At 43.8% G+C, this 16,487-nt stretch overlaps 1 protein-coding gene across 4 annotated transcripts in view; it reads right to left on the minus strand.

Annotated features, from left to right (window-relative positions):
• The window catches only part of crsp7 (cofactor required for Sp1 transcriptional activation, subunit 7), a 178,334-nt gene that overhangs the window by 112,124 nt on the left and 49,723 nt on the right, over nucleotides 1-16,487 (minus strand). The window lies entirely within an intron of this gene.

The following is a 16,487-nucleotide window of genomic DNA, read 5'->3' on the forward strand; positions in this document are numbered from 1 at the left end:
TAACACTTGAGACTTCTACTTTCAAAGCCGCACCAGAAGCCCTCCCTCATCTACCGATCAGCGAACTGAGCCTGGTGTCAATTAGTAAAATGTGCAAAGTTTGCAAATGGCTAATTTCACGGAGAGAAACCTGAGATTTCACGGTCCATGACATTTTTCACAGCTACGTATGCTGCTTGAGGACTCATGTGCAACTACCAACCTCGATCAATCAACCCCAATTTGATGGCAATTAAGTGGCTTATTTTTAAACTATTAACATTGTACTTAAGAAGGCATCATGCAATTAACTATTTTGTAAAAACTTTTAAAATGCTGTTGATCTATGTGTCTAGTTTTTCATTATCATTGGCATTTGACGATCATTGCAGTTTTTGACTACGTTTAAAAAATGGCTAAGGTTGCCAAAACCTGGCATAGTTGGTTAGGGCACAGCTGCCAATGTTGGGACAAAGGGTCAGGGATGCACAAGAGGACAAGGTTGGAGGAATGCAGAGTTGGGGGGGGGCAATGGGTGCAGAACTGGAAGAGGTTACAATGATAAGGCAAGACCATGAAAGGATTTAAACACGATGAAAACATTAAATTTGAGGCTTTAGTGGACCAAAAGCCAATGTAGGTCAGCAAGAATGAGAGGAAGGGTAGAAATATGCAAGTGGGACTTGGGAGGATACAAATAGCACAGGATTCGGATAAGCTTAATTTCAAAGAGGCGGCCAGCCAGGACATTGGAACATGCAAGTCTGGAGGTGAAGAAAGTATGGATGAGGGTTTCAGCAGCATATGAATCATAGAAAGTTTACAGCACAGAAAGAGGCCACTTCACTTGGCCCACCGTGTCTGTGCCAGCCGAAAAATGTCTCACCCATTCTAATCCCACCTTCCAGCATTTGGTCCACAGCCCTGCAGATTAAGTCACTTGAGGTGCATACCCAGACTCCTTTTGAATGAGTTGAGGGTTTCTGCCTCAACTACCCTATCAGGCATCAAGTAACAGACCCCCACAACCCTCTGGTTGAAAAGCTTTCCTCATCTCCCCTCTAATTTTTCTACCAATCACTTTAAATCTTGCCCCCGAGTGACTAACCGTTCTGCTAAGGTAAACAGACCGTTCTCACCTCCACTCTATCTAGGCCCCTCAAAATTTTGTACATGTCAATCAGATCTCCCCTCAGCCGTCGCTGTTCCAAGGAGCTCATAGCTGCATTTTTCCAGTCCTGGCAACATCCTCGTAAATCTCCTCTGTACCCTCTCTAGTGCAATTACATCCTTTCCAGAACTGCAACAGTACTCAAGTTGTGGCCTAATCAATGATTTATACAGTTCCAGCATAACCTCCCTGCTCTTGTATTCTATACCTCGGCAAATAAAGGAATGGATTCTATATGTCTTTTTAACCACCTTATCGACCTGTCCTGCCACCTTTAGGGATCTGTGGACAATTACTCCAAGGTCCCCCACTTCCTCCATACCTCAGCATTTTCCCATGAATCGTGTATTCCTTTGCCCAGTCTGACCTCCTCAAGTGCATCACCTCACTTCTCCAGGCTGAATTCCATTTGGCACTTTTCTGCCCATCTGACCAAACCAGCAATATCTTCCTGCAGCCTACAGCTTTCCTCCTCGCTATCTACCACACGGCTAATCTTTGTGTCGCCTGCAAATTTCTTGACCATGCCCTCCACATTTACGTCCAAATAGTTAATATACACCACAAAAAGCAGGCGACCCACATCACAGAGCCCTGCAGAACGCCACTGGACACAGCCCTCCAGTCGCAAAAAGGTCAACAATTACCCACTGCTTCCTGCCACTGAGTCAATTTTCCTGTTGCATTTCCCTGAATCCGATGGTATTTTATTTTTTAACCAGTCTGCCATGTGGGACCTCGTCAAAAGCCTTGCTCAAATCCATGTAGACCACATCAACTGCACTACCCTCATCTATCTTCCTTGTTACTTCTTCAAAAAATTATATCAAGTTGATCAGACAAGATCTTCCCTGAACAAATCCATGCTGACTATCCTTGATTATTCTGTGCCTTTCTAAGTGACAGTTTATCCTGTCTCAGAACAGATTCCAATAATTTGTCGACTACGGAGGTTAGACTGACTGGCCTGTAATTATGCGGTCCATCCCTCGCTCCCTTTTTAAATAGAGGTACAACGTTAGCAGTCCTCCAATCCTCCAGCACCACACCTGCATCCAGTGAGGACTGGAAAATGATGGTCAGACCTTCCGCTATTTCCTCTCTAGCTTCTTTGAGTAGCCTGGGGTACATTGAATCCGGCCCTAGTAATTTATCAACTTTCAAGGATGCTAATCCAAATATGGCCCGATGTTGATCATATCCAATACTTCACACTCTTCCTCCTTAACTACAATATCTGCATCCTCCCCCTCTTTTGTGAAGACAGACACAAAGTATTAAGATTCATATGGGTTGAAGTTGGAGCAGACACGGATGACTTCATGTGGAAGCAGGCAGTCTTTGTGATGGTGAAAATATTGGGTTGTAAAGTCAGATTAGAGACTAACAGGATGCAGAGGTTGCAAACAATTGGGTGCAGGTCGATTGAGGCTGGGGAAGTGGGATGGAATTATAGGCAAAGGTACAGATCTAGAGGCAGGGGTTGAAAATAATGACTTGGTGTTCCCAATGTTTAGCTGGAGGAAACTAGATCAAACAAGTCTTGATATCAAATAGTCTGATCAAAGACAATGTAAGCATAGAAAACAGTGAAGAGGTAAGGTTGAGAGTGGTTAACCTACATGTGGAAGCTGACCCTATAGCTACAGATGATGTACTGTGTAAAATGTATGCATCTAAATAAAGGAATGTTGTATTCTCTTTAATCTGATCAACTGTTGTTTGAACTCACATTCAAAGCTGGATGATGTGTGAAAGGGATCCAGGCTTTACATAGGAACAGAAATGGGCCAGTCCCTTGAGCCTGTTCTACCATCTAATCAGATCAGAGGACTACTTGCGTGCCAAACTGCATAAGCAGCATGCAATAGACAGAGCTAAGCAATCCCATAACCAACGGATCAGATCTAAGCTCTGCAGTTCTGCCACATCCAGCCGTGAATGGTGCTCGACAATTAAACAACTAACTGGAGGAGGTGGCTCCACAAATATCCCCATCCTCAATGATGCAGGAGCTCAGCATATTCGTGCGAAAGGCAAGGCAGAAGCATCTGCAACAATCTTCAGCCAAAGTGCAGAGTTGATGATCCACCTCGGCCTCCTGAAGTCCCCAGCATCACAGATGCCAGTCTTCAGCCAATTCGATTCACCCAGCGTGATATCAAGAAATGACTGAAGGCACTGGATACTGCAAAGGCTATGGACCCGACAGTATTGCGGCAGTAGCACTGAAGACTTGTGCTCCAGAACTTGCTGCGCTCCTAGCCAAACTGTTTCAGTACAGCGACAACACTGGCATCTACCTGGCAATGTGGAAAATTGCTCAGGTATGTCCTGTACACAAAAAGCAGGACAAGTCCAACACGGCCAATTATCGTCCCATCAGTCCACTCTCAATCATCAGTAAAGTGACGGAAGGTGTCATCGACAGTGCCATCAAGCAGCACTTGCTTAGCAATAACCTGATCAGTGATGCGCAGTTTGGATTCCTCCAGGGCCACTCAGCTCCTGACCTCAATACAGCCTTGCTTCAAACATGGACAAAAGAGCTGAACTCAAGAGGTGAGGTCAGAGTGACTGCCCTTGACATCAAGGCAGCATTTGACCGAGTATGGCACAAGGAGTCCTAGCAAAACTGGAGTCAATGGGAATCAGGGGGGAAACTCTCCGCTGGCTAGAGTCATACCCAACGCAAAGGAAGATGGTTGTAGTTGTTGGAGGTCAATCATCTGAGCTCCAGGACATCACTGCAGGAGTTCCTCACGGTAGTGTCCTAGGCCCAACCATCTTCAGCTGCTTCATCAATGACCTTCCTTCAAACATAAGGGCAGAAGTGGGGACGTTCGCTGATGATTGCACAATGTTCAGCACCATTTGCGGCAATATCCAGGCTTGGGCTGATAAGTGGCAAGTAACATTCGCACCACACAAGTGCCAGGCAATGACCGTCGCCAACAAAAGAGAATCCAACCACCTCCCCTTGACATTCAGTGGCATTACCATCGCTGAATCCCCCACCATCAACATCCTAGGGGCCTACCATTGACCAGAAACTGAACTGGAGTAGCCATATAAATATCATGGCTACAAGAGCAGGTCAGAGGCTAGGAATCCTGTGGCAAGTAACTCAGCCCCCGACTCCCCAAAACCTGTCACCATCTACAAGGCACAAGTCAGGAATGTGATGGAATCTTCTCCACTTGCCTGGATGGGTGCAACTCCAACACCACTCAAAAAGCTCGACACCACCCAGGACAAAGCAGCTCACTTGATTGGCACCCCATCTACAAACATTCACTCCCTCCACCACTGACACACAGTGGCAGCAGTGTGTACCATCTACAAGATGCACTGTAGCAACGCACCAAGGCTCCTTAGACAGAATCCTCCAAACCCACGACCTCTACCAACCAGAAGGACAAGGGCAGCAAATGCATGGGAACACCACCACCTGCAAGTTCCCCTCCAAGTCACACACCATCCTGACTTGGAACTATATCGTCGTTCCTTCAATGTCGCTGGGTCAAAATCCTGGAACTCCCTCCCTAATAACACTGTGGGTGTATCGACCCCACATGGACTGCAAAGGTTCAAGAAGGCAGCTCACCACCACCTTCTCAAGGGCAATTAAGGATGTGCAATAAATGCTGGCCTAGCCAGCGACGCCCAAATCCCTGAATGAATTTTTTAAAACGATCTGTACTTCAACTCCATTTACCTGCCTTCACTATTTCTTTATATCCTTACACAACAAACATGTAAGCATCTCTGTCTTAAAAATGTTACTGGCCCAATACCTGCAGTCTTTGTTTTGCAGGGGGCAGGGGTGCTGAAAAGAAAAAAGTTCCAGATTTTTACTGCCCCATGTGTGAAAAGGTGCCTCCCGATTTCAGTGCTAAATGGCCTAACGCTAGTTTTAAGATTGTGCCTCCATGCCCTATAATACCCCCACCAGAGGGAATAGTTTTCTCTAAGAAACATGAAAAACGTTAGAACCAGAAGCACCGCGCAAAGAACAGCCAGCTGCTATGCAACACGTAGGCAACACCTACGCAGCCGTATTCACTGGCCTCCGACACTGGAAACATCAGATGAATGTATGACGCATTAAGAGCACTTTTGGGCCAAACATCAAGAAGATCGCCCCCAAGTCTAAATCAGGGGAAACGATCACTGACCAACACAAGCAAATGGACCCCTGGGTGAAGCACTACCTACAACTGTACTCCAGGGGAAATGTCACTGATACCACCCTCAATGCAGCCCAGTCTCTGTCAGTCATGGATGAGCTGGGCGAACAGCCAACAAAATCAGAACTCAGTGATGCCATCGATTCTCTAGCCAGTGGAAAAGCCCCTGGAAAGGACGGCATTATCCCTGAAATAATCAAGAGTGCCAAGCCTGCTATACTCTCAGCACTCCACGAAGAACTGCTTTGCCTGTGCTGGGATGAGGTAGCAGTACCACAGGACATGCACGATGCCAATATCATCACCCTCTATAAGAACAAGAGAGTGACCGCGGTAACTGCAACAACTACCGTGGAATCTCCCTGCTCAAGTCATTTTAAACAGACTCCAGAAGCTGGCTGAGCGCATCTACCCTGAGGCACAGTGCGGCTTTCAAGGAGAGATCCACCATTGACATACGGTTCTCCCTTCGCCAGCTACAGGAGAAATGCCACAAACAACGGATGCCCCTCTACGTTGCTTTCATAGATCTCACCAAAGCCTTTGACCCCGTCGGATGTCCACCAAAGCTACTAATTATCATCACTTCATTGCATGACAATATGAAGTGGCACCGCGATGCTGAATTGTGCCTGTCAGACCCTTTTACTATCCTGAGTGGCATGAAACAGGGCTGTGTTCTCGCACCTACAGTGTTTGGGATCTTCCTCTCAGTGCTGCTCTCACATGCATTCAAGTCTTAAGAAGGAATTTTCCTCCACACAAGATCAGACGGCAGGTTGCTCAACCTTGCCAGTCTTAGAGCCAAGACCAAAGTACGGAAAGTCCTCATCAGAAAACTCCTCTTTGCTGATGATGCTGCATTAACATCCCACACGGAAGATTGCGGCTGCCTGCAACGCATTTGGCCCATCAGCCACAAGAAAATTATCATGGGACAGGATGTCAGAAATGGTCCATCCAACAATATCGGCAACCACACTCTGGAAGTGGTTCAAGAGTTCATCTACCCAAGCTCAACTATCACCAGTAACCTGTCTCTCGATGCAGAAATCAACAAGCACATGGGAAAGGCGTCTGCTGCTATGTCCAGACTAGCCAACAGGGTGTGGGAAAATGGCGCACTGACACAAAATACGAAAGTCCGAGTGTTTCAAGTCTGTGTCCTCAGTACCTTGCTCTACGGCAGTGAGGCCTGAACAACGTATGTCAGCCAACAGCGACTTCTCAACGCATTCTATCTTCGCTGCCTCCGGAGAATCCATGGCATCAGGTGGCAGGACCGTATCTCCAACACTGAAGTCCTCGAGGCGGCCAACATCCCCAGCATATACGCCCTACAGAGCCAGCGGCGCTTGAGATAGCTTGGCCACGTCAGCCACATGGATGATGGCAGGATCCCCAAGGACGCATTGAACAGTGAGCTCGTCACTGGTACCAGACCCACCGGCCCTCCATGTCTCCGCTTTAAAGACGTCTGCAAACGCGACGTGAAGTCTTGCGACCTTGACCACAAGTCATGGGAGTCAGTTGCCAGCGATCGCCAGAGCTGGCGGACAGCCATAAAGGCGGGACTAAAGAGAGGCAAGTTGGAGAGACTTAGCAGTTGGCAGGAATAAAGATAGAAGTGCAAGGAGACATCCAACTGTGTAACAGTCCTGACAACCAATTTTATCTGCAGCACCTGTGGAAGAGCCTGTCACTCTAGAATTGGCCTTTATAGCCACTCCAGGAGCTGCTCCACAAACCACTGACCACCTCTAGGTGCTTACCTATTGCCTCTCGAGACACGGAGGCCAAAGAACCCCATCTTTCATTTTAACCACGTGTTTCACACCTTAACCTTCAAATCCCAAAGCCAAGCTGATGCAACCTGCCCCCATAATAAAACCCTCTTCGCCATAGTATCAATCTGGTGAATCAGTGCTGTACCCCTTCCATGATCAATACATCGGCCCTGCAGCGTGGTGCTAAGAACTGAACGCAGTACTCCAAGCTGGGGACTGATCAAAGCTCTGGACAACTGAAGTATATCTTCCTCCCCTTTGTATTCCAGCCCCTTTGAGGCAAAGGCCAACTATCCATTTGCCTTTCTGATTATTTTTTGTACCTATCCACTAGCTTTTAGTGAAGTGTGTAAATGGATACTGTCACGGAACTGTATTCTTTTTCTCCTCTGTTTGAAACAGTGTGGCTTTAAGACAGAAAGAGGGGTTTTGGATTTCTGAGAACAGTGTGCCACAGCCGCATTTGTTACCTAGGCAACAGCAGGAGTGTGAAGAGGTCAAATGGTATAATGTTTCAATTTAACTGTAAAAAACAGCTGGTCTGTTTTATTCTGGGGGTTACTAGAGGGTTTAACTTGGCTGTGGGAAAACTTTAACAATATGCTGCGACCTGCCGAGTGACGGGACTGAACTGACAGTGCTTTGCTCCTGCCTTGGTCGTCACAATACCAAACCCTCTCTGCTCCTCCAAGGTTCCTAGTTTCTCACCATTAAGAAAATGCTGCTGATCTCTTGTTCTTGGATCCAAAGTGGATAATCTCATTTCTCCACACAGAACTCCATTTGTCACAATTTTGCCCACTTCACCTATGTCTTTTTGTAACTTCCTGGTCTCAGATGCACAACTTATTCTACCTAAATAAGGGCCTCAACAGTGTTATGCCTGTATTCATTCATCCATTAAAAAGCTGTGGCCCCAGTATAGATCGCTGGGAAGCACCTTTCACTTCTTCCAGCCAGATTATGTTCCTATTATCCCTTCTGTCTATTTCTCAACCAACTTCCTTATTCAAAGTTTTCAATTTGGGAATTGTATTGTTGGCTTGCAAAATTTTAAATGTCGTTTCATTACTTAAGGAGGAGTTACTTTATAAGTTTAACTTACTGGAATCCATCATTTGGGAGAGTGACTGAGCATTTAAACAATATAATATATATATATATTCCTTTATTATATTAGTGACCTCCTCAAAAAATTCAACTAGGTTAGTCAGACATGACTTGCATTTCAGAAATCATGCACAAACCTTTTGATCAGCTCTTCTTTAATTGCTCAGTCACTCTGTACCAGATGACAGATTCAGTAAATTCCCCTCATTTGACGTTTGACTAATAGGTCTGCAGTTACCTGGTTTCTCTCTCCCTTCCTCCTTAAATAATAGAATGACATTTGCAATTTTGCAAGCCAGTAGGATAATTCAAGCATTTTGGAAAATAATGACTTACCACATTTGAAATTTCATTACCTTTTTCTTTCAATGTCTTGAGGTGGAAACTAACTCATCACAGGCTAAGGTAGGCCCGGAGATTAGGCTATCTGAAGTCCCAGTAATCTTTCCATTGCCATTTTTTTAAATCAACTTTTATTAAATAAAAATTCCTGCCCTCGATTTATTTTAGTTTCCTTTGTACCACTTGTATTTTATCCTCTTCCTCTACTGTGAGGAGGAGCATTTATTGCTAAAGGAATAGAACATAAAAGTAAGGAAGTGTTGCTGCAACTGTACAAGGCAATAGTGAGACCACACCTGAAGTATTGCATACAGTTTTGGTCCCCTTGAGGGGGGATGTAGTTGCATTGGAGGCAGTTCAGAGGAGGTCTACTAGATTGATTCCAGGGATGAGGGATTTGTCTTATGAAGAGAGATTGAGCACTTTAGGCCTTTACTCTCTACAGTTTAGAAGAATGACAGGAGATTTAATTGAGGTATATAATATGATTAAGGGGATTGACAAAGTAGACGTAGAGAGGATGTTTCCTCTTGTGGGGAAATCTAGAACGAGTGGTCATAGTTTTAGGATAAGGCGTAGCAGATTTAAAACAGAGATGAGGAGAAATTACTTCTCTCAAAGGGTCGTGAGTCTGTGGAATTCACTACCCCAGAGTGCGGTGAATGCCGGGACATTAAGTAAATTTGAGGAGATAGACAGATTTTTAATTAGTAAAGGGTTGAAGGGTTATGGAGAACGAGCAGGAAAGTGCAGTTGAGGCTGAGATGAGATCAGCCATGATCGTACAGAAAGGCGGAGCAGCTCGAGGGGCTGAATTGCCTATTCCTGCTCCTAGCTCTTATGACCTTAAGTGCTCATTTACACCTCACCCTTGCATTAAAACATCTAAAAAGAATTCAATGGCATCTCTAACAGAGAAAGCTGGTCATATACGCATATATTTCTCACCAAATTTATTCATCGCAAAGGAAAATTCATCTCTATATATGCACGGATATTTAGATAGAATAAAACTAACATTCTAAAAGTCACAGTCACTAACAAAGTCAAGAGGCAACTTCAATACAGCTACTATTGTTGACAGATTTAAGAGTCAATCGAGAGCATGATAGAAAGGGAGGAGGTAATTGATAAACTAACCAAACTTAAACAGGATAAAACCACAGGTCTAGATGGATTGTAACCGCACACATTAAAAGTTAGGGAAGAGACAGCAGAGGCACCATATATACAAAAATGTATTAGGAAAGGAAATAGTGCCAAAGGACTGGATAGAACAAGTCCAGGGAACTACAGACCAATTAGCTTGATGTTCGTGCTAGGAAAGTTAAATGGAATCTTTTGAATAAAGATGTTATAGAAAAACATCTAGAAACAGAAAATATAGTAATGGTAGTCAGCATGGCTTTCAAAAGTGAAGGCCATGCTTGATCAAACTTGTAACAGAAAGGGTAGACAAAGGGTAATGCAGTCAATGTAATATATTTGAATTTTCAAAAGGCCTTTGGTTCAGGTACCTCATTGTAGACTCATGACTAAAGGTCCAAGCACATGGAGTTACGGGACAAGTAGCAGAATGGATAGATAGCAAGCTAGCTCCAAAATAAGAGTAGGGGTTGTTCCGAATCTGAACCATCCTCTGCAACCATGTCAAAACTTGGATAGACAGGCAGTGAAGGATGGAATACTGAAGTCTTAATTTACTTATTAGCTTTCATTTGCAGAGTTATATTACACACTGTGCACCTCAAACCAAAAATTCCTCTTTGTTATATATAAAATATAAACACATGCGCGTTCCCAATCAATACCCACCACCTGAACACAATTAACACCCAACTGATATATAATTAACAGGTGTTAGGGGTGACTACTCAGTTTGGCAAAAGGTGGAAAGTGGTGGTCCACAAGGATTGGTGCTGGGACCACGTTGTTACCATTTACATCAACAAAATGGACTTGGAAATGAGAAGTACAATTTCAAAATTTGCAAATGAAACAAAGAATTGCAAAGTATAGCCAATACTGAAGAGATTGCTACAAATTACAAGAAAACATTAATAAACTTCCATAATGGTGGGTACTTGGCAAATTAATTTCAATATAGCTAAGTGTGAGGTGGTGAATTTCAGCAGGAAGATTGTCGTCACATACCCCTTGGAAAAAGGTGTCTAAATGGGGTAGAGGAGGAGGAGGATCTGGAAGGCAGATACACAAATCACTAAATGTAGCAACACAGATGAATAAGGCCATTTAAAAAAAAACAAATCAAACACTGGGGTTCATTTCTAGACGGATAGAATTGAAAAGCAGAGAAGCTATGTTAACTTGTTGAGAACATTAGACCACACTTGGGAGTACTGTACTGGTCTCCTTATGGCAAAAAGGATATAGAGGCACTGGAAAAAAAGGTATAAAAATGATTCACAAGGGTTATATCAAATCAGATGGTATATCAGTCAAGAAAGACTGACACGTTGGGACACATTTCTCTAGAAAAAAAAAAGACTGAAGACTGACTTAACAGCGGCCTTTATGATCGTGAAAAGGTTTGATAGGGTAGACGTAGAGAAAATGTTTCCATTGGTTGGGACAGGTGGGGTGGCTGCTGACCAAAACTAGGAGTCATAAATATAAAATAGTTACTAACTAATCCAAAAGGGATTGCAGGAAGAAGTTATTTACCCAGAGAGTGGTTAGAATGTAGAACTCACTATCAGTAGTTGAGGTGAAAAGATGCATTTAAGGGAAAGCTAGATAAACACGAGGGAGAAAGGAATTGAAGGTTATGCTGATAGTGCTAGATGAAGAGGGGTGGGAGGACAATTGCGTGGACATAAACACAGCTGGTCCAGAATATCCAAGTCACACACAGACGCTTTGTTACTTCTACTCTGGCAGAAATTTACAAGCTTGATTGGAAGTGGAATAGATTCTGGACTTTTCCTTCTATATGCAAGTGCAAAAGCTCCTTTTGTCCGAAAGATAAGGAATTCTCTGCAAACTCTCCGAGTAGCTGGGGAGACAATATCTCACATTTTCAACAGTCACTGAACAAGTCTGAGTGCAAAAATGAACATGCAAAAATGTCAGGTTGCTTGTACACAGCTTTTGCAAACCAGACATGGGGGAACACAAACACAATGACCAGGTTATGGAAATACTAACCTGTACGATAACAAAAATTGCACCATTACTATGCTGATATAGATTGCAAAATTTCCTAACATTCATGTGTACACTATTTCAATAATCTTTGCAATGACCATCATAACTGTTGATCTTGCAGCATAATGGCTGCTCCCTTCCAATTTCCTCCACCCTACATTTGTCCCTTCTGACATCCAATGACGTCCCTCCAACAGCATACGCATCACTCCTTATCCTCACCCCTTACTTCTTCAGGGAAGTATCTCTCAATCAGTTGAGATCCAGCATTGAACAGTAGCTGCATTATCACACATCCAGCCAGGCAGTACCACAAGAGAGCTCTTATGTGTACCAGCTCCCTCATGTGCAGAGCTCTTCTCAGCAGTTGACAATAGGTGCATTCACTCTCTCAACATTTCAGTTAGAGGTAGGTTTACGCACACCTCACTTCTTTCCAATGACAGGTCAAAAAGCAACTCGAATTATTCTACAACTTTAGCTTTATTACAGTGCCTTTAAAACTACAGTATAAACAAGCTGTATTGTATTACTTAACTGTGGGAGAGCAGCAGAAATCCAGCGCCACCCATTCCGTGGCAGATGTCAAACCAGAGATTATAAATGTGAAGAGCATTCAAATTGCATTTAAAAATAAAGGACTTAGAGCTATAAATTGAACTCATCATGTAAGTGGAATAAAGTCAAAATTACGGCTTAGTGATGTGCATGGCTACCCGACCCGAACCTGACGGCATGGGTCGGGTCGCTCTTCCGGGTCAGGTCGGGTAGGACACACTATCACCACCTCCAGTAAGTGGCTCCAATGTTAATGTACTTTTTGGACTAAATAGGTTGTTTAGTTAGTTTTTTTAAGCTTGTGCAGATAAGTAACAAAGTGAAAAACTGAAGGCAAGTTAACTGATGGTCAGGTTGGGCGCGGGAAAAAAATGAAAGGTCTTGGGCCGGGTCGGGTTTGCAGACCCGAGCCAGCCTTTACTCTTACAGTGCAAACAAATTCTTGCAGTTCACCTCTAACTAGATTATGCTTCATTTGCACTTTGATATCCACACAGAACAACTCAGTGTTCTCAGCTGCATCACTTCCTTCCCTAACTTCTATTAAGTACAAAATTGCATTCTCCTTGATCTTATTTTCTTAGAGAATGCTGATTATCATGGAAATGGAAAAATAAGGCTAGCCTAATTCAACTGACATTTAAAGCTGTAGTGCCATACATTTTTTGGAATCTTCTCAAGTGGCACAGTAGGGTTTTGTATAGTAATGCATTAAGTGGATATCTCCGACAAAGGACTGTAACCCAGAGCATCCATGCTAGCTTGCTCCGCATGCAAGTGTACAGTAAATGAATGTGTTACCTTAGCACATTGACTGAAGCCACCATCTCATTTCACTGAGTGTATCTCTGCACCATAGCTGCCACGTGCAGCACCTGTGGAAGAGTGTCACTCTAGAATTGGCCTTTATAGCCACTCCAGGCGCTGCTTCACAAACCACTGACCACCTCCAGGCACTTGCCCATTGTCTCTCGAGACTAGGAGGCCAAAGAAGAAGAGCTGCCAAGAACATCTCAGCTGTATATTGTTTTAGTTCAGTGTCGACATTCTTCTGCATTTTGTCAAGTTGAATTGCCTGAGATACAAGGGCACTGTACAACAGCTTGTTTTCAAAATTTTGTAATCCAAATATTGAAAACTAATTTCACGTGAAAATTAGTCTCAATTTATACAAGTGTTTATTTAAATATTTGTAGGAAAGGCTTCCACTGCTATGTCCAGACTGGCCAAGAGAGTGTGGGAAAATGGCGCACTGACATGGAACACAAAAGTCCGAGTGCATCAAGCCTGTGTCCTCAGTACCTTGCTCTATGGCAGCAAGGCCTGGACAACGTATGCCAGCCAAGAGCGACGTCTCAATTCATTCCATCTTCGCTGCCTCCGGAGAATACTTGGCATCAGGTGGCAGGACCGTATCTCCAACACAGAAGTCCTCGAGGCGGCCAACATCCCCAGCTGACACTGAGTCAGCGGCGCTTGAGATGGCTTGGTCATGTGAGCCGCATGGAAGATGGCAGGATCCCCAAAGACACATTGTACAGCGAGCTCGCCACTGGTATCAGACCCACCGGTATCAGACCCACCGGCCATCCATGTCTCGGCTTTAAAGACATCTGCAAACGCGACGAAGTCCTGCGACATTGATCACAAGTCGTGGGAGTCAGTTGCCAGCGTTCGCCTGAGCTGGCCGGCAGCCATAAAGGCAGGGCTAAAATGTGGCGAGTCGAAGAGACTTAGTAGTTGGCAGGAAAAAAGACAGAGGCGCAAGGGGAGAGCCAACTGTGTAACAGCCCGGACAAACAAATTTTTCTGCAGCACCTGTGGAAGAGCCTGTCACTCTAGAATTGGCCTTTATAGCCACTCCAGGCACTGCTCCACACACCACTGACCACCTCCAGGCGCTTATCCATTGTCTCTCGAGATAAGGAGGCCAAAGAAACATTTAAGTATAGAGTGTATAGCATATACACACACATCCAACTCCTAGCCTTCATCTCTGACTTAGAAGCACCCGAGTTTTCCCCAAATCATTTAGAAATTGTGAAGCATCTTAAAATCATTTCATTATAAAGCTATTGCTTAGTGATGTGCCAAATTATGTCTCCACACCAATAAATGAGACCAAACTATAATGAACAGGGTGTTCTGATAGAGGGTACATATCCAAAACACAAGCTGTCTTTTCCTTTAAAGATGCTGATCGACCTGTTGTGATTGTCCAATTTTTATTATTTCATACTGGTTTCTTTTCTCAGTGTAGCAAAAAAAGTCCCCCTGTGGAAGATACAGTTAAATGTATCAGAATTTGCTATCTTACAGAGTTTATTTAATGTCCATTGAGTCAGGTTCGGGTTGGGTTGCAATTCCGGGTCCGGCATTCAGGCTCGGGTCGGGTCGGGTCGGATGGGATACGCTCTCAGGTAAGTGACTCTAATGTTCATTTACGTTTTGGACTTTAAAGGTGGCTTTGTTAGTTATTTTAAGTTTGTGCAGGTAAGGAACAAAGTGAAAAACTGAAGGTAAGTTAACTGTTGGTGGGCTCGGGCACGGGAAAAAACGGAAGGACTCGGGTCAGGTCTCATTTGCAGACCCGAGCAGGCCTTTAATATACACTCACAAAACTGATTTTCAGTTGCAGTTTATACCACACACTGTCCAGAATGGAAGCATAGATAAACAATCTCAAGGCTCACATGTGAAGAACAGTTGAGATACCAAAAGGTAACCCCCCAGCAAGAGTTGTGCATTTAGGAAACAAATGACGACTTTAGGGACGCACTTCATAATGTGCATCACACGGGAGATTGGAAATGTTAAATGCATGGGGAGGAACTTTCCAGCATGTCAGCGTCCAAAAAAACTAAGGTCTTTGTTGTGCAAGACTGATTAAACCACCTCCAACCTATGAATTATCTGTGCAAGTAACAGGCATGATTTGAGCTGGAAGGGGTGGTGAAAGGGGTTAGAGAGAGGGTGGGTCATGCAATTCAACTTGACATTAAAAATGCAGGACTGGATACTAAATATTCCTAGTTACAAGGTCTTCAGGTAAGATAGGGAAGGAAAGAAAGGAGGTGGGGTGGCAGTATTTATTAAAGGAGAATGCATGATTCATTGAAGGCCCATGACCAGTGCCTCAAAGCTATTGTGAAAGTGAAAAGTGTATTGGAATACATAGCCAGGACAATTAAATATTAAAGAAACACCATCCCACCTTTGTATAAGAACTTAATCAGGCCACATAGAGAACACGCGCCCAGTCTTGGTCCCCTCTTGTGATCAGGCTCTAGAAAAGGTTGAGAGAAGGACCAATGGATTGTTCCTCAATTTATACTAGTGACATCTTACTCTGGAAAATTGTAACTTCTCATATAATTGTGGTCTTTAAAATAACAAAAGGACGAAACCCAGTCCAAGTGGATCGATTGAGCCTGTCCATAAGGGATGATTAAAGAACACATATTTTACAAAAGCACAGAAATAGGTCTGCCCATTCGCAACCTGTCAAATAAGTTGCCATCATGTGCAGCAGTGAGCACAGACTTGGTGCAAGCTTTCAAAGGGTGCTGGGCAAGGTCCTCAAACATGGCAAACGTATCTACAAATAGAAGGTAGGTGGGTTATTTGGGCATTATTTGATCTCCTGGAGTTTGAGTGATTTTAGGGGTCAGAATAACTCGCAGTATTTTTCTAAACTGGTCTGTGGTTTTATTTCTCTTTTCCCGAGTCTCAGATTATATGACTGCGTTGTGACAAAGAGGAATGTGGATGATGGGGTGTGGAAGTTACAACATGCTGGGATAGAACAGGCTCAATAAACCAACTGGTCCTTTCCACTCACATATGTTTGAACGTTCCTAACCTATTAATCATCTCTTCAAAAAAAATTTTAATTTTGTCAACTGACGCCTTTAAAATGTATGCTAACACTTCATTGATTAGCTAATGAGTTTCCAAATACTCACTAATTTTAATTAGTAGCGATGGATTCTAACTTTGGACACATGATAGTTAATCCAACGTTAGATAATTACCCAGTTTATCGTTCTCTTCCTTCATCAATAGTGGTACACTGGTTACTCTCCAGTCCCCAGCAAAACTGACATATTTGAGAATTGTGGATACAGCCTGTCTCCTCCCAACTTCAACAGCCTAGGGTGCAGCCAAGAGGGTTTGAACTGT

Source organism: Heterodontus francisci, chromosome 36 (genome assembly GCF_036365525.1).
Source record: "Heterodontus francisci isolate sHetFra1 chromosome 36, sHetFra1.hap1, whole genome shotgun sequence".
NCBI classification, from domain to species: domain Eukaryota; kingdom Metazoa; phylum Chordata; class Chondrichthyes; order Heterodontiformes; family Heterodontidae; genus Heterodontus; species Heterodontus francisci.